Source organism: Lycorma delicatula, chromosome 9 (genome assembly GCF_047948215.1).
Source record: "Lycorma delicatula isolate Av1 chromosome 9, ASM4794821v1, whole genome shotgun sequence".
Lineage (NCBI taxonomy): Eukaryota > Metazoa > Arthropoda > Insecta > Hemiptera > Fulgoridae > Lycorma > Lycorma delicatula.
The window spans coordinates 84,847,080-84,866,023 of record NC_134463.1 but is presented as its reverse complement, the minus strand read 5'-3'; the positions used below and the strand labels follow the sequence as shown (position 1 = coordinate 84,866,023).

General features: G+C 32.5%; 1 protein-coding gene across 3 annotated transcripts in view; it reads left to right on the top strand.

Moving 5' to 3' along the window:
- Nucleotides 1-18,944, top strand: part of LOC142329859 (uncharacterized) — an 86,943-nt gene that overhangs the window by 50,733 nt on the left and 17,266 nt on the right. The window lies entirely within an intron of this gene.

Below are 18,944 nucleotides of genomic sequence, written 5' to 3'. Positions count from 1 at the left end.
TATTGTTTTTTTTCTTTTTTTTAAAATAAACCAAAAAGAGTAAAAAATTCAAAATATTGGTATATGTTTATTTTTTCTGCTCCTCTATCTCCAAAAAACATCTTCCAAGAAATTTTTTTGGTTTTTCAATATTTACTTTATTAAATGGAAGAAGCTAAAAAAATTTTCACTGAAAAATGTACAACCAATAAAAAGTAACCAGTTTCATTTTTTTTTTTTTTTGGTGGTGAAAGGTGAATTATGATGAAATTTTATTGTAAATACTATTATTAAAAGTTTTTTATTTAAACCATTAATAATATTGAATGTTAAAAAAACAAAAAATGGTTTCAAAAGATTGATATTTTTAAGTTTTGATTGGCTCCCCCACCTCGAAGTAAATTGTCCCTAAAGTAATTTTTTTTGGGTCATTGGCACTACTATTATGTCTAGGAAAACGTAAAAGAATTTGGTTAAAAAATTTGCAATTTAATAAAAATATAGTTTTTTTTTTATTTTTGGAGAAGGGGTAATTTTGGGGCAAAGGTTTTTTAAAATATGGTAGGAGAAGCATGGTTGAATATACTGAGCTTAATATAAAGTAAATCTTTTAAAAATTTTGAGAAAATTGACCCCCAAAATATTGCCCCATATAAGCAAGTCTCTAAAAAATTTCATCAAAATCAGTTTATCCAGCGAAAAATTAAGCTTCAAACACGTCAGCACACGTACATACGTGCGTACGAACATTACTCCAACTTTTTTTTGGGAAGGGGTCATGAAACTTTGAGAAATTCAAAAATCCCATACCCCATTTTTCGACTGATTACCATACTTTCCTTATTACAGCGATGGATTGATGCTTCGATGCCAGGAAAGTAAAAATTAACAAGAGGGAACATCTAAGAGAGGTGATAAGGCGGTTAAAATCTTTTAATCTTAAATATCAGCATACGAAAGGAGATTTAAAAACATAGAACTTTATTCGTACGTAATGAATGAATGAATAGAGATGTTCCTGATAAGCTAGGTGTGTTCCATGATGAGCCAGGTGTTATGTAAACAGGAAATTGTTTGTTTGAAAATTTCCAATTGCGCTTGGAAAAAACCGGTCTCTCGCTTTTAGATAGCTTACAGGAATCAAATATCGAACTCGTGCCACAACCGTGTGTGTAAAGCGTATGCACTCTCGCACGCACGTACCCACAACTTTTCAGTTCTTTAGTCGCCAAACAGATTCCTTTCAATTTAATGTTTGCTTTTTTTATCTATGAAGGTGTATAGGATCTACTATAAGCCCTATTGTAATAGACGCGTAATATCTCGGAGTAATGTTTTTTTAAAAATAAGAAGTTAAAAATTTTTTCTTGACACCGTGAACTTGTAGTCGGTGTAGTCTAAACTTGTAGTCCGTTAAGAAAAAGTAAGGATTTGGAGGAGGGGGAATTGGAAAGGAATATTTTTTTTTTAGCCAGGTGAAGATTGAAAACCAGTTCAGTTTAGTTTTAATGGGCAATAATTTTTATAAGAAGAAAGATCTCCCTTGAAGATTTCCGCGACCGCTCCAGTTTTATTCGTGCGTATGTTTGCTTGTTAAGGAAAGAGCCGCCGCTCTGCCGCGCTTTAGTTGCCGCTGTTTATGTTGTATGTGTTATAAAAAAATATAAATAAGTTGAATAACTATAGATATAGCTATGGTGTGTTGTGTCGGTTAGCTGTGGCCCTCGTGATGGTATATTGTGGTTTAATTGTGACCATGACCCTCTGTATGAATACACACACACACACACACACACACACACACACACACACACACACACACACACACACACACACACACACACATTTATATAGATTAGACCTTGTTAACCCGCAGCATTGTTCGATTCTTCTTGGAAATTTATCTGTCTAATAATCCTCACTTTTTATGTAATTGATTATCATTTTTTTCGATGTTATTGATGTGTCATTAACCTCGAAAAAATCTGATTTGACCTAAAACTTTGATATTTGGTAAAATCAGAGAACTAGAAAGAGCCATGTTTCCTGCTAAGTAGTAAGGGATTCAGTTAAGCCGAGATTTGTTTCTGAGTTAATGTTTTTTTCCCGGATATTCCTTCCAAAGTAGTCGATTTGGATGCGTATTCTTTTTTGACTCTTTTACCATAAATTAAGGACCTTTTGAACCTTAATAAAGATACTTTTCTTTAATTAAAAAAAAAAATTTAGTAATGAAATGAAATTTCTTCGGTTAACAGAAAAGCGATCGAAGAACAAAATCAAATCAATATTTTTATCATTATTATAAAACAGTTATTTTAGCTGTAATCTCATCAGCAAAGATAATCTTGCGTGATCGCGGCTCGATCAGGATAGTGAGAGATTGGTAATTGAAAATGTTTATATAATTACAATTTATGTTAAAGAACATAAGTAAAACAAGACAAATCAATAATGATAATAATAACAGTAATAATAATAATAAGCGACACTAATAAAGAGCCCACAATAATAATTATAATGATGACAATAATAAATAAACAAATAGTGGTTGTAATATTCACGACAACAATAATAATAAATGTCAATAATGATATAAACAGTGATTACATACAAAAAAGAGTTTAAAGTAATCGACAGGATTTATTCACAGGTAGATATATGACGAAAAGCAGAATTCAGTCGCATTGACAAAAGACATTAGCATGACCGCTAGTCTTAACACTTTTAACCACTCGTCTTGTATTAACAACAATAGTAGAATAGATAAGACAAGTATTAAGTTGTTTCACTGCAAATACCTTTGCTATTCACAAATAACCATAACAATTTATGAATGAAATTTAGTACATTATCTCTTTCACTTACAGTTCAGCAGTAATTCACCGAACCTTTTCTCGTTTTCATGTACTGTCCATATTGGAATTACTTGTGACGTCACCTTAATCGCATCGAATTTAATTCATACTAGAAATTCGCCCCTTTGGTGACCTGCAGAATATTCTCGCTGACTGTAGTCTCGTAAAAATCTGCTCGCAGATTCGCATCATAACGTCTCGCCTAGACTCATTTCGCAGAACTCTATCAACCGGTCTTCCCGGAGTATTTATACTCCTATCTTCTTTACCTGCCGGACCAGACCCCAGTTGAGCGTGAGAACGATCGTCCGCTTTCTCACATTCCCTGAAGTTCATATCCTGGTCCGGTAACTCTTCTCACGGAACAACATCTGTTTAGGTGTTTCAGTGGGCAGTATTACAAAAAACGAATGTTAAACGAGCCTGTTACCTTTACTACAAAAGGCTCTTTTGGCCCCTTTCTGGATTCCTCCCGCTATATTTTCCACTACTTTCTTCTTAATTGGCAGGAATCCGTTACTCAGGTCCGTTATACCGCTCTTATTACAATATGATGCATCTGTAGTTTAAGTTCAGCCGCTTTTACTTTGTTAAGTACCGCAACTGTAACTTCTCGGCAGCCTGAAATTAGACATACAAATTTCTTATAAAAATGTCATATCCATCTTCAAAAATAATAAGCATCTCGTGCCAAGCCTGCTAGGGAAAGTGAAAAGTGAAGTGTTTTCCCTTTTACCATCTTTACTTTATTGTTGTTGACATGTAGGGTCGATATTCAACCCTAAAATTCACATCATAATTATCTTCACTACTGTGACTATTTGTACAACGAACAATTATTCTCGAGAAACAAATCTGACTGGTGTCTCTTATACCTCAGATACTTTGTGCGTGTCACAGCCATAAGAAAGATTGGAGGGGAAAAAACACACTCACGGACTCCTTTTTGTAACGAATTGACGCGTTTTTTACAGCCTACATTATTTCAGTTCAGTAGGGAATTTTTCTTCTTTATTTGTGGTAATTTTTTATTAATATACTCGTATGTAGATAATACAAATAGATCACAGTTACACTGGATTACTATCTCTTTATTATGTTACATGTACGTTTGATGGTTTTTTTTTCATGCACGGTAGCAAAAATTGTAAATTTATTAATTAAAGATCTATGTATTATTAGATCGTTAGCAATACAGACTTACAAAGAAAAGAAAGGAAATATATATATTTTTTTGGTTGCTGCTGAATAAAATACGTTTGACAGTTCATAACTGCATTAATTAATAGTAGTGTGTTTTATGAATACAACAGGAAATAACTAAGTAAAAAGAGATTAACTTAGAAGAATGAATAAATTAAAACCCTTGCCGACCTCCGGTAGCTAAGTAGATAGCGTCTCGGAATTTCGTGCGGAGGTCCTGGGTTCGAATCCCGGTCAGGCATGGCATGTTTACTATGCTACCAATTTCCACCGGGCTGATGACCATAGCTATTGATCCCCACATCTTTCATAAAACAAATTCCTAAAATTCGCTGTAAAAAGTAAAACAATAATTCTGGATCAGTTCTTTAAATTTCGACTTTTTGTAGTAAATAAATTAAAAACAAGTACCAAAGACCTAATTTGACACAAAGTTGTGTTAAAAGTCGGTATTTAAGGTAGTGTTGAAAAAGTAATTTTTTTTTTTTTAGGCTTTTTTACAATTTATATAATTTTAAATTTCTTAAGTGATTCTTTTTTAAAACGTCAATAGGAATATACAACCAGCCGTTTGTAAGAACCGCTATGGTAAGAGACTTACTTTTTGATAAAAATATGAAAAGGAGTGTAGAAGAACAATGTTGCAACTCCTACCGAGTGTGAGCATAAGTTCTCTCTGGATTGCCGGCCGGATGTTATAATTGTTTTATTTAAGTTTTTCTACTAATTTTTTACGTGAAAATCGTAATGATGTCAGGCTATATCATTATGCCATATTATAAGCTATATTACCCTACAATTACCCGATACTGCGCAATGATTACAAAAAAAAACTATTTATAAATCTACTTAATACAGAATATTTAGTTTTAATTACCTTTTATTTATGTTTTACGTTTAAAAATGTTAAAACAGGGCCATCAGACGAAACCAACCGGGTTGGTTTAGTGGTGAACTTCACAAATCAGCTGATTTGGAAGTCGAGAGTTCCAGCATTCAAGTCCTAGTAAAGTCTGTTATTTTTACACGGATTTGAATACTAGATCGTGGATACCGGTGTTCTTTGGCGGTTGGGTTTCAATTAACCACATATCTCAGGAATGGTCGAACTGAGACTGTACAAGACTAAATTTAATTTAAACTTGTACATATCATCCTCTGAAGTATTATCTGACAGGTAATTAATTACCGGAGTCTAAATAGGGAAAAAGGACCATCAGAGGAACTTTCTCTTCAGAATTAAAAAAAGGAAAAAATCGTTGAAATATATGTTTTTTTTTTTTTAGTAAAACGTAGTAACATTTTCGTATATATTTTTTTATAAAATTCGTATTTTTTTAAATAAAATACCGAGATTTTCGCGGTAAATTTTTGGAAGGCATCTCCTGCGAATAGCGAGGGATTAAGTTATATAATTATTTGTTTATTGAAGCAGGTGTTTACGAGTTCACTTTGTTATTCAAAAATAATATCCAGAGAAATTGTAAAAAAATATTTACGTAGGTTGTAAAACAAAGAATTACAAAATTTGAGCCGTACATACGCTATGCGCTCGCTAGTCATGCTCTTTTAAGGTATTTTAAACCGATTGGAAATATATTTTTTTATTATTTTCTTTATGTGTATTATACACACCTCAATCATCGTGTTAATTATCGCTAATAAAAAAAATTCTAGTTATTATGAAGAAAATTAATCGCGTAATTTTCTTTCCTTTTTTATAAGGTAATGCACGCATCGTTAGAAATTAAAACAACCCATTCATTTTGGAATGAATGCTATTTGTTCATTATTATTTTTTAATTATTTATGCGAGATAGAATTTAATTATATATACACGCACATATTGAGAATATAACGTAATTATTTTTGAAGTTATTCTGCTTTTAATGCTGATTAAAGGTTCCCCGCTTTTGATCTTATATCTTCGCGTTTTAATTATTCATTGGATGTTGACGTTAAACTGATCCCCAATGATCACTTAAGCTTATCAGAATCGCATATCTGTCGGTTCTTTATTGATTTTCCCGAAACCTTTTTTACGTTTCACCATTTTTTAAGGAAAAAAAACGCAGTATCTTTTATTATTTTCCACGACCGTTTTTAAAACATTTAATCGAAATAATATAATTCTTTTCTGATCTTGGAAAGTGGTATTAAATTTCTAAATCCGCGCAATATCATTAACAGTGGTTCTCAAACTGTGCGCCGCGGCACCCAAAGGCGTCATAACCGCTGAGATTAACCATTGTTTTATTAGATTGCGCTGATAACATGTCATAGAATCTTTTTAAACTTTTTTTTAACTCGCTTTAGGAATAATCAAATCTTGCAACTGCTATATCTTTTGATCTATCGTATGAAAATCAATGAAATTTGGTACACGTGTTTAACTTCGATGACAATACAGCACTGCGGTGTCAAAATTTGATATGACACGCTCCCACGCGCTACCCCTACGCTAAATTCATGCATTTAGTTGAAAATTTTCATTTCTCGTGAACTATCGTATGAAAATGATTAAAATTTGGTACACGTATGTAACTTCGATGTGTAAAAATAAATATTTTTACTTCTTTAGTCTTAAAAAAATACAAAAATATATTTGATTACATATAAAAAATTATTTTTTTAAAAAAGCTTTTATTTAACTAATATTAATATTAACATTAATAAAAAAAAAGGAAACAAACTATAAAAACCCTCTAAAAAGTAAAAAATAAGAATTAAATCAAATTGAGAATTTTAAACAAAAAAATATAATATATTAACAAATATAAAAATGCACTATTAACAAAAGTAAAAAATTAATTATATAAATATTTAATAAATAACCAATAAATAAATGTAATAATTATTAAATATTAAAATTAAAAATATATTTGATTATATTTTTTTGTCATTTTTTGTTTTTTTGTATTTTTTTATTTTTATTTTATACGCTTTGTCTAAATGTTTTTCTGTCTTAGATTAATTTTTCTTCTTGTTCAGTTTTATGTTTTGATTATTATTTTTTTTATTAATATTATTACGGTGTTAATGAACAGTAGCAGACGCGGCACGTTCAAAATTATAGTCTGCACTTATTAATTTGTGCTTCGTGCACAGCACCAGCGTTAGACAACGTACGCATATACAGGTATATATCAATTATAATTATAATTTTCTCACTTAGCTTTCAAAACGAACGAGTCAGTTTTGAGTTAATAAATGAATTGCCCGAGTCAGTAGAAAAATGATTAAGGAATAAAATAAATCGGGCCTCCATTTTTTTTAACGATAATACAAATATAGTTTCATTTTAAGACATTTTTATCTTGATTTTATCATTTTAATTTTAAAGTAACAGTGGAAAAAGTAATTATTTTTAACGTTGCTACTTAGAGGTGTCGTTTAATTAAAATAATAAAATTCAAAATCTTTCACAGTTTAATGATTTCTTTAAAGATTGAAAACCATTTGGATTATTTTAAAAACAGCTTTATCCCGTAATATTCCGACGTGTTCTGTAAGACTTAGTAAAAATACTTTCTTTTTTTTGTATTTTAGTTATGACCAAGCGTTTTACTGCGTGCGTTTACGAATAAACCATTCAATAAAAATGCCGAGGGTTTTACTGTTGCACAGTCGTTATTTCGAAGCCTTTTCATATCCACTGGAATGATAGGGATCCGTCCTTGCTATTAAAGTCCCGATAAACAGGAAGTTTCTGTATACAAGCCTGCTGTGTACACTTAAAAACATTGACGCAGTAAGAACTGGGGATGCTATGAACCTCAAAATAGTTTACCCGTACTTATTTACTTTGTCGGTTTGTCAAATATCATTGTTCAAAGGATACTTAAAAAGGATATAAAATTCAAGTAGTGTAGGCGTTATATGAAACTGATTGACATAATAGTATGACTTTCTGCACCGAAGTAGTTAAGTAAATAAACAAAACTGTACTTATTTGTTATCGCACCGTCACTTTTTTAATGCAACTTCTTCAGATTTGACGAGAAAATGAATAATAACATTTATTCAAGGTGAAAAAGTACATTTTTTAATGTAAAATAAAAATTACAAAACACCAATAAGCACCTCATAAATACAATATAAATTCATAAACACCGTAATATAAACAAACACAATACATCACACTTTCGGAGGATAAAACTCGCGAATGCTATTGAGAATAGAATTGAAGATATTTTCGCCGTTTCCAATACTTTTACCCCACATGAATTCAGCTAAATAACTTACCAAATGATGATGAAAAACAGTGGCACGATGTTTTTTTATTCCTCCATTTGCAAGAACCCTACAATTTTTCAATATTTTGAGTGTGGAGACTTCTTTCTCAGGATTTACAAAATTATATTTGTGATTCAATTGAGCACGATGAAAGCCTTCTTCTAGAGTGGAAATTTGATACGTTCTTTGGCTGTCAGAATACATACTAGTACCATCATTAATTCTTTTTATGTCATTCAACAATGTTACAGCAGACGGATCAGATATTTCTGTAAAACACCCTTTCGTCTCGCGACAAATGCCACCAAAAGGCACTGCTACGGTAACACTCTGTATTATTTTTTTATTACCACACTTATATATTAACCCGCTCTTGGACTATGTATGTGAGATTCATGGTACGGAACCTTTCATTCGAATTTTAAAGCACTTCCGCTTATACATTCGCTCTGAAATTTTGCATACAGGTTTACTCCTGATGAGAACACATTTTAACAACATTTTCAAGTCGCTAAGATGCACCTAAGTTGCTGAGTAAAAAAAATGCCCCTTGAACTTACGCGACTACGTTTACATCTATATTTTCTTAGTGAAATATAACTTTGTCTGTTTCGTTAAGTTTGGATTTAAAATTCGCACACGTCTGATATACATAATTTTACCACTACCTACTATAACAACAGACTGGAGCTAAATAATAACACGCTATTAGTTTTATAAACAAGTGAGATATATATTAGGGTATACAGTTTCTACTAGAAATTCTGTACAATAGCTACAGAAGTTTTTAGAAAATTTAGTGCTTTTTTTTAATCGCGTCTGAATTTTTGGACGAAAATCGCAAATATCTCGAACACGATCGGCCCTAGCGCTCTGAAAAGTTTGTTCGACCCCCCTTGTCGTTGCCCCATTTGCTGCCAGTAAGTGCCCCCGGGGTGCGTTCGGAAATTAGGGAGGGATGCGATGGGGTGCCGCCGTAATACCTCGGCAATCGCTCGTCCGATTTTCACGATTCCAACGGCGTGTGTATCAGCAGGTCGAGCGCTAACTGTTTAACGCATCGGGTACACTCTTGATCAACCGGAGTGTCGGTACCTACTCTTTAGGTCATTCATCACGCATATGAAAAAAATTGCAAAAACATCAAATTTTTAATTTGAAGCTATCACTTTTTTTTTACGTTTTAGTGCGTTTAATTTAAGAGTGGTGTTTCAAAAGTTTTTTTTAAACATATTTTTCATTGGAAATAAACTTTCATCAATTTCTACTATCGTTCCTCGTCGTCCGATTTTTGACACATCTTTATTTTGAATACCACGAACATAAAATTCTCTCGTATAATTATTCCACTCGATTTAGCGTTTTCCACGTTTTTAACTCACGTTCATACCATTTTACAATTGTCAATTCGTAGCACTAACAAAACAGTATATAAATCTAACGATTTTTATAAATGGTAATCCACTTCCATCGAACCAGTTATCTTTGCGTCGTAAATAAATATCTTTTCTACAATCTCTTTTCATGCAGCGAAAACGTTGATGTTTAAAATTGAAAGTCATAATGTGTTTTTTTTGCATTTACAGAATATCGGCAAAAGATTCCTAAGTAATATTATTTGAAAAACATATACTTATTCACTTTAAAACATTTATCACCAAAGTGGCGGTGCAATAACAAAAGGTTATGTTATTAATAAGTTGCATGTAATACGAGGTGTATGAGAAAAGTAATGAGACTGACTTTTTACTTACCAAAGTTTTTTTTTTTTTCAAACAACAATATTATCCTCTTCAAAGTAGTTCCCTTGGGCAGCTATACACCGGCGGAGTCGTTGTTCCCACTCCTGGTAGCAGCGCTGGAAGGCTTCAACTGGTTGGGCTTTTAACTGGTCGGTCACAGTCTTTTGAATGCTCTCCAGAGTCCCAAAATGACGTCCTTTTAAGACATGTTTCAATTTCGGGAAAAGGAAAAAGTCACAAGGACTCAAATCGGGTGAATGAACCGTAGGAATGCGTTTTGAGGTCAGAAATTTCCTAATGGAAATGGCCGTGTGACACGGGGTATTGTCATAATGAAGCATCCACTTGTCTGCAATGTCTGGTCTCACGCGAATCACTCTTTCTGAGCCTTTCAAGGACACCTTTGTAAAACTCTTGGTTGACAGTTTGTCCTGGTGGAACAAATTCTTTACGCACGATACCCTTACTGTCAAAAAAGGAAATCAGCATGGTTTTGATATTTGATTTGCTCATTCGACATTTTTTCGGTCGAGGAGATGACGGAGTGTGTCACTCTTCGCTTTGCTGCTTTGTTTCAGGATCATACTCAGATATTCAGGATTTATGTCCTGGAAATATCCAGGACCTATGATCACACGATTGAAGAATTCTTGGTCATTGTCAATCCTCTCAAGAAGATCAACGCACACGTTTCTTCGATTGTCCTTCTGTTCCGTTGTGAGGTTTTTCGGCACCAATTTCACACAAACCTTTCGCACGTCCAAATCGTCTGACAAAATTTGATGTACTGTGAAAGTGTTTAAATTTAACCGTTCACTCATCATCCTTATTGTTAAACGACGGTCTGATCTCACAAAAACCCTCACACGCTCAATGTTTTCTTCCGATTTTGAACTTGAAGGTCTCCCTGAGCGAGGTTGATCTTCAACGTGTTCTCGGCCTTCCAAAAATGATTTGTGCCAGCGGAAAATGATCTTGTGCTCTTGATAAGCAATGTTCCCCATAGGCCTGTTTCAACTTTTCAAAGGTCACACTCGCGGATTCCCCAAGTTTAACACCAAACTTGATCGCACAACGTCGCTCTAAATTCCGATGCTCCATTTTCGTAACGCACAACAAAAACACAACTTCATTGATGGCGCTGTCAAAAATAAAGTGTTGGCTAAACAGATTTGAAACTCGTACTGAGCATGTGGAAGGGATGAACAATCCGGTCTAGCACAGACCGGTACACGCAGCGTTGCCAGATCGTTCGCAGTGTTACCAATCTCTTTACTTTTGTCACACACCTCGTATGTATATTTAACGTAATTAGACAAGGTTAGCGAACGTAGGTTATGTTTGTTTGGGTTGTATTGATATACGTACGCTTCGTCAGTGCACGGAGTCGACATAATCTCTCTTTTTCTGTTTAGCCTCCGGAACCATCGTAAGGTATTCCTTCAGAGGATGAGTGAGGATGATATGTAAGAACGTAAATGAGGTGTAGTCTTGTACAGCCTCAGGTGGACCAGTCCTGAGATGTGTGGTTAATTGAAACCTAACCGCCAAAGAACACCGGTATCTAATATTCAAATCCATATAAAAGTAATTGCCTTTAGTAGGATTTGAACCTTAGAACTCTCAACTTCAAAATCAGCTGATTTGCGATGACGAGTTTAACCACTAGACCAACCCGGTGGGTTGAGTCAACATAATCTAAACAAGCATAACCTACGCTCGCTAACAAACATATTTTTTGTTTAATACGTTGTTTTTTGACGAAGAAGTTGCTTAAAAAAAAAGTGAAAAAAGTGGCGATGCGATAATAAACAAGCACCAATAAAACTTCATTGCCAGACACAAACAAGCCATCAAGAACTGTTGGGCAGAGTAGTAATGTTACCATATGATAACAATAGCTCCTGTACGTTAATCGCTTCGTATTTATTTTTGATGGGACTGCTGTTACATCAGAGCGATATGTCCGGATAATAGAAGAATTTTTGTCTCCTCAAATAGCGAAGAACTCTGAAATCAATAAGAGACACGTGGTTTCTACGGCGTGGATCAAATGGCCACCCGGCTAGGCGAGCAATGGATTATAATTAAAATTGTTTTCAGACCGCATTATCTACAGATACGGCGGTATTCCATGGTCCGTGAAATCACTGGAGTTCAGAGCATGTGATTTATTCTTGTGATGCTATTTGAAAAAAGACGGCCCACAAAAGTTGAAGTGAAAGAAAATAACTCATCACGATTTACCGTAACTGTTGCGGATAAGTTTTATCGTTTGTTAAAACATTAAAACTGAATTTATAGAATATCCGATTCAAAATGGTGATCATTTTCAGATGTAGTTTTCAAAATTTAGAATGTTCTGAGGTACAGTTAGATGATAATAAATAAATTTCTATTCTATTTTTTTTTTTAAATCGCCTGTTTTATCGGCACCGTTTAATTTGTGAATTTTATAAACAAAGCTAGTTACGACTGATATTTAGTACTTTTTAAAAAAAATAATTGTATGTCACTGAATGTGTAATAAAGAAATTTGCATTTATTAGTGTAGAGAAATGTAGCGGAGTTGTAATTGCTTATTAAAAAGCACAGCTTCGTTTGAGATGATTTAATAACTAAGCGGGCGGTATAACTTAGCCTGTATTTTATTAAACACAGGCAGCCTCTTTGCCGGATTAATTGAATAATAGTCTAGTTCCTTCTTCATAATTTATAATTTCATAATAATTTTTGACTTAACGGATATTATATTACTTTTTTTTTCTTATGGTGAGGGGGTTTAATCACGAATATGATTCAAGATAATATTTCGTAACCTTTCCTGTTTTTATTTAATTTAAATTATGTAGACTCGCTTTTACTTAACGTCGTAAGGATTCATTTACATAAATCGATTTAACGTTGTAGAATTGTAATTACCAGTAGCTACAAATACAAAATTAAACGAGAAAATAAAAATAAATGAAATCTCTTTTTTCAACGAAGCTTCTCGGATGATAGAATTGTAATTTCTTTTTCGTATAGCCTTTCCGATTAATCTGGACGTCTTTTGTTTGTTTCAGACGGGTAATATGATTAATGCCGCATAATACCCTACCTGAATAGATCGTATATAAAACTTGTTAACATAATGTCCTTTAATTTTTGGAAATCGAACAATATTCTTGTTGATTGTACAAGTTTACATCTTCAAGTATTGTTTGAATTCTTTAAAGTGTATAAACATGAATCGATTTTTTTTAACTGAATTCAAATCAGTATTTTCAACCTCTTACAGTTTACTTGATAAATTGGCTTCTTCACTTTCAGTTTTCTTTTAATTGATTTAAAAAACAAATTTATTTTTATTTGTATTCTTTCTTTTCCTATTAATAGATTTCTGTTTTTGACTTTTCCATGTAAAACTTGTAGTCGTTCGTCCTTCCAGTTGTTTTACTTCTTACCAAAAAAGATTGCTTAAATTTTCCATTTTATTTATTTTTGTTTTAATAAGGTCAAAAAATCTAATAATCCATGTAATGATTTATAATGGAATCGAATAATTTTTTTTTTTAATTTTATAGAAAATTGTACTTAGATATACGAAATAAAAAGACTACATTCAGTACAAGAACCAGAAATCAGCGATAAGTGTAGACGTTGAAGGAAGGACGCTCTGATTGAGCAAAAATAATATAAAGGTGTAGTCTATCTCATTGATATTCAGCTTAGATATAGAAGATGCAACGATACAGGAATTAAAGAATAATAGACGTGAAATAAAGGTAAACATGAAATGCGATAGAAAGGAGGTTAGTGAGAAATTTAACATTAAGTTAATACGAACATCAGAACCATGAGAATTTTGTCATTTAACTACTACATACTTCTTTTTATATACTATATACGTCTTTTTCGTTTGTTCCCGATAACCTTGAAAACTACTGAATCAATCATTACGAAATCTTAACTGTAGCTTTCCTTATGACCTCCGGATTGATTATTACAATTCAAACCTCACCTATCTCATTACTACATAAAAAGTAAATAAAAAAGACGTATAAAGAAATAACCTAGAACTTCTTTTACTAAATTTAATGTTGTCTACATCGATTTCCATTTTCCTATGTTAATGTCGATTTCTTCAGACGGTTATAATGTGATTTACTAAATTTCAAGTCATTGTTTATAAGCCTACCGGGCTGTTCTAGTGGTTAAGTCGTCGTCGCAAATCAGTTATTTAACAGCTGATTTTCGAAGTCGAAGGTTCTGAGGGACAAATCGTAGGAAACGTTAGTTGCTCACATATTTGAATACTAGGCAGTGGATGCACTTTGATGGTTGAAGTTTAATTAACTACACGTCTCAGGAATGGAATGGTTGGTCTGGGTCTGTACAAGACGACACCTCATTTAAATGTCATATATATCATTTTCATCTATTTTGGCCGCGGGTGGAGGATGCTTATTGTTCACTAGTTGAACAGATTGCAACGTACACGTTACGAAAATAAAAAAAAGTCTGTAAAAGATCAGTTTGTATTATTACCGTAATATACGTTAAAACAAATTAGTTTTATAATAAAATTAAAGTGACTGACAACTGTTTATGTATTTAACGAAGCTTGGATGGTTTGAGGAATATTGAATTTCGATATCGTCTTCAGGAAGTTATTTATGAGAATTACTTACTACTTATGAAATAACTACCGTAATGAGTATCTATAGTGATTTGAATAAAGTAGCACTTTATACTGTTTTATATCCTAAATTAAGAAGTACCCGGGTAAGCTATACATATAATCGGGATACATTCGAGTTTCAATTGGGGATTAATATTTTCGTAACGTCTTGGTCGGCGAGGTCACAAATAGAAAGAAGAATTTTAGGGCAACTAGAATTTATGATCATTGACAACGTAAATCTACGCCAGAGCGTTCTCAAAAAGTTGAAGAGCAACGTTTGCAATCGGCTCAAAATCGAGTTCAAGCTTCGAGAAATATGTTAGGTCTGAAATCAGCTTTTGATTATCGCCCTGAAATTGACTTGAAAACCATTCATATAAGTATAACGACAAATATGTAACCATCGCAGTGTCAAAAATGGAATGATGAAAATTCTGGACTTTCGTGTGCTGGGAGTAATGTAGTTCTTGAACAATCCCGATTTCATTAAAATTTTGACTTTGGAAACACGTATTTTATTTTATCCGGTAAGTTGTGAGTAGCGATAACTCTGAAAGCAACAAGTCGCACATTAGTAAAAAACTATTTCCAATTTTTGAAAGTCTATAGTGTTTAGAACGGGCAAAGCCGCGTCGGTGGATGCTTCGTTTAGTTAGTAAAATTACGTAGAGTGAAGGGGGAAGTAATAAAAATATAGAAAGTGCATTAGCATAAACAAGTTTTTACGCTGAAAAAGTATCAAATATAGAGCTGAGAATTAGAAAGAAAATTCTTTAGAAACTTTGCGTAGAGTTTTGCGCTTTATAATGGTGGTGAAACATCAGTAATAAAAAAAAAAGAAAAGGATAGTTGGACTTGAAATGTGGTGCTATAGGAAAAAGTTGAATATTAAGTAAGTCGATATAGTACAAAATGAAAAGGTGTAAAGACGAATACGAGATGAGAGATATTTGTGGTAGAATCTTGTAAAGATGCGAGTTAGATCGTCAGGATATCTTGATCTTAATTACCAGGTTAGATATCCAGGTTTATTCCAGAAACGTTTAGGGTAAAATCATTGCATAATATGAAACAGATATTTCAGAACGTTTAAATTATTTCGATGTTAAAAAATTACCGCAAAAATAAAAAGGATTAATGAAAATCAAATCAATAAAATGACTGATGACCAAAAACAAATAATAAAGACGGGTTTTAATCGGATAAAAATTATGTAAACTGATTCTCCTATTAGCCGATGTGTTAAAAATTTGATTGCGTTAATTTATTCATGGTTCTCACAGGCAGGAAAAGTCAGGAATATAAACTTAGTCAGAAATTTTTACAAAAAAAAATCAGTAATAGTCAGGAAAAATTACAAAAAATTTCAGAGAATTGCATTTTCAGAGGTGGCTTTTCCATTACCAAATCTCTTGTGGAGAATTTGCACGATGAGACAATAATTTATAAACGAAAAGATTTTATGCAATTTTAGATGCTGGGGCAAGGAGAATGTTTTCATTACAAAAAAAAGTGCTCACTGCAGTAAGAAGCTCTAGAAGACGATATGAAGAATGACTTGTAGAAAAAATAAAAACTTCTCTCAAGAAGAACAGAATAGAACCCAAATAGGAAAATGCAAGCTGAAATTAAAAAACTGGAGGAAGAAAGGAATATGTTGAGAGCTACAATCTTGGCAGAAGAAAAACAAATAGCCGCCGAAATTAAACATTTAGAAAAGGACAAACCATTAGGAACCTAAAAATATTGAAGAAAAGTCTCCCTGTTGTTTATACGTACATATGTAATGAGATGTCGTAATATTATTTTTTGGTGTTAGAATAATAATGACAAAATATTTTTCAAGTAAATGTTAATAATGTATGTTTTCTGTAAAAAATAAGATATTAATTTTCTTATCTGTATTACTTTCAGTGAGTTTAATTTTCCTTAAGTTGTGATCATGCCGGCCTCCGTGGCGCGAGTGGTAGCGACTCGGCCTTTCATCCGGAGGTGCCGGGTTCGAATCCCGGTCAGGCATGGTATTTTCACACACGCTACAAATCATTCATCTGAAGCAATACCTAACGGTGGTCCTAGAGATTAAATAAACAAAAAAAAAAAAAAAAATGTTGTGATCATACATACATACATATATTCTTTGTTAAATTGAAATTGTGTTTCTTAGCATTTTTATGCAAACCAAGTTATTAATATTGTTTATTATTTTTTTTTTAATTCACAAAATAATGTAGGCTAGTTTTTGTGAAAAATTTTCAAGTACTCGTAGGTGCGAACCAATTATTTTTAAAAATTGCTTTAGTTAGTTTTTATTTATTATCTGTGTTACCGTAAAGTTCATTTTTACTCAAGAAACTTATTAATTTTTTTTTTTACAATGTAATTTACTGAAACAATTTATCACAAGAAAATAGCCTAATTTTGAATTTATTTTGTAAAAAAATCATTAAAAAATAAAATTTAAAAATGAATGTAAAAATAAAAAAAAAGGCGTGAGTTCGGCAGCTATGAGCATGGTGGAGGCTACAAAAAACTAAAATATGTATATATTTTGCAAAGTAAACGCGCATTAGCATAACAGTATGAGTCAGGAAAGTTTTACTAAATTGGTCAGTAAAAGTAAGGAAAAATTAATCTTAAAATTCGGTAGGAATCCTGTTATTAATTTTCTAATTATTATGTGTTGCTGAAATAGTGTAGGTCGGTTCCCACCAAAAATCTGGTGGCAAATGTAAACCAAAATATCAGACCTATGGATTGATAAGGTTGTATCTTGCTAATTCATTTTCTCGAATTTTTAATTTTTATGCGTCGTTAACCGATTTTTTCTACATGAAATTTATACGCTGCTGTTTGAAAATATAAATCTTTCAAACCTGGTAGATTTAAATTTTCCTGTTTTACGGTTCCCTATAACGATCTAAAAACTTATTGCTGCTATGTTAACATAGTAACATATGACATTACCTTTTCTGTAAGATTGTTTGAAAGGAATTCAAAGGTGACTGCAATAAATAAAATAACAGTAGACAAGTATCTTCGCTGATATCTAGCTTTTTCGCAGTAATGGAGAAAGCAGGAAGTAAAATTGTCCTTATTGCTAAATTTTTTTTCATGATTTGTTTCTAAAATTCTCAAGCAATTTGTGATTATCGTTAAAAATTTGTTTTTGTCTTCAGTCATTGGTTTGATGCAGCTCTCCAAGATTCCCTACCTAGTGCTAGTCATTTAATTTCGGTATACCCCCTATATCCTACATCCCTAATAATTTGTTTTACATATTCCAAACGTTGCCTGTCTGCACAATTTTTTCCTTCTACCTGTTCCTCCAATATTAAAGCGATTATTCCGGAATGCCTTAATATGTGGCTATAAGTAAGTCTGTCTCTTCTTTTAACTATATTTTTCCAAAAGCTTCTTTCTTCATCTATTTGCCGCAACACCTCTTCATTTGTCACTTTATCCACCCATCTGATTTTTAACATTCTCCTATAGCACCGCATTTCAAAAGATTCTAATCTTTTCTTCTCAGGTACTCCGATCGTCCAAGTTTTACTTCCATATAAAGCTACGCTCCAAACATATACTTTCAAAAATCTTTTCCTGACGTTTAAATTCATTTTTGATGTAAACTAATTATATTTCTTACTGAAGACTCGTTTCGCCCTTGAATATTTAAAAAATAAATAAATAAAAAGTATTATAACACGGGTTGTGTTATTTTTATTGCAGACCATTTGAAACTAATTTTTTTTCTTTAGTAAATAGTTTTTACTTTGGTACAGTGATTTATTTTTTATGCAGTTGATATGTTTGACAATTCTCTGCAGTCTTACATGTATTAAACGTGTATGTACTATTAAGTATTATTATTTAGACTCTTGAAGTATTGATTAAAGTTCAAACTAAAATGTTGAACATTACAAATCACGTATTTATGGTGATTGAAATTGAAAGATACGTACTTGTAAGAATTCTGTTCGGCGAATAACTTTATGTAGCACATATATATAAATCACGACATGGCTATAATTTACCAACCTGATATTCGTTCTGTTTTTTAATTTCTTAATTCCCTCCTCTACCAGCTCTCATTCTCGCTGTCTTATTCATGCGGTGTAGCATGCTTGAATAAAGTATATGATGCTTAATTGACTGACGTCTAATTAAATTAAAAAAAGATAATAGTTCTGTCATTTTCTGTATGGTCTCATACTGGCTACTATTTTGGTCCCTGGCGCGAAATAATAGTTGGCCTTC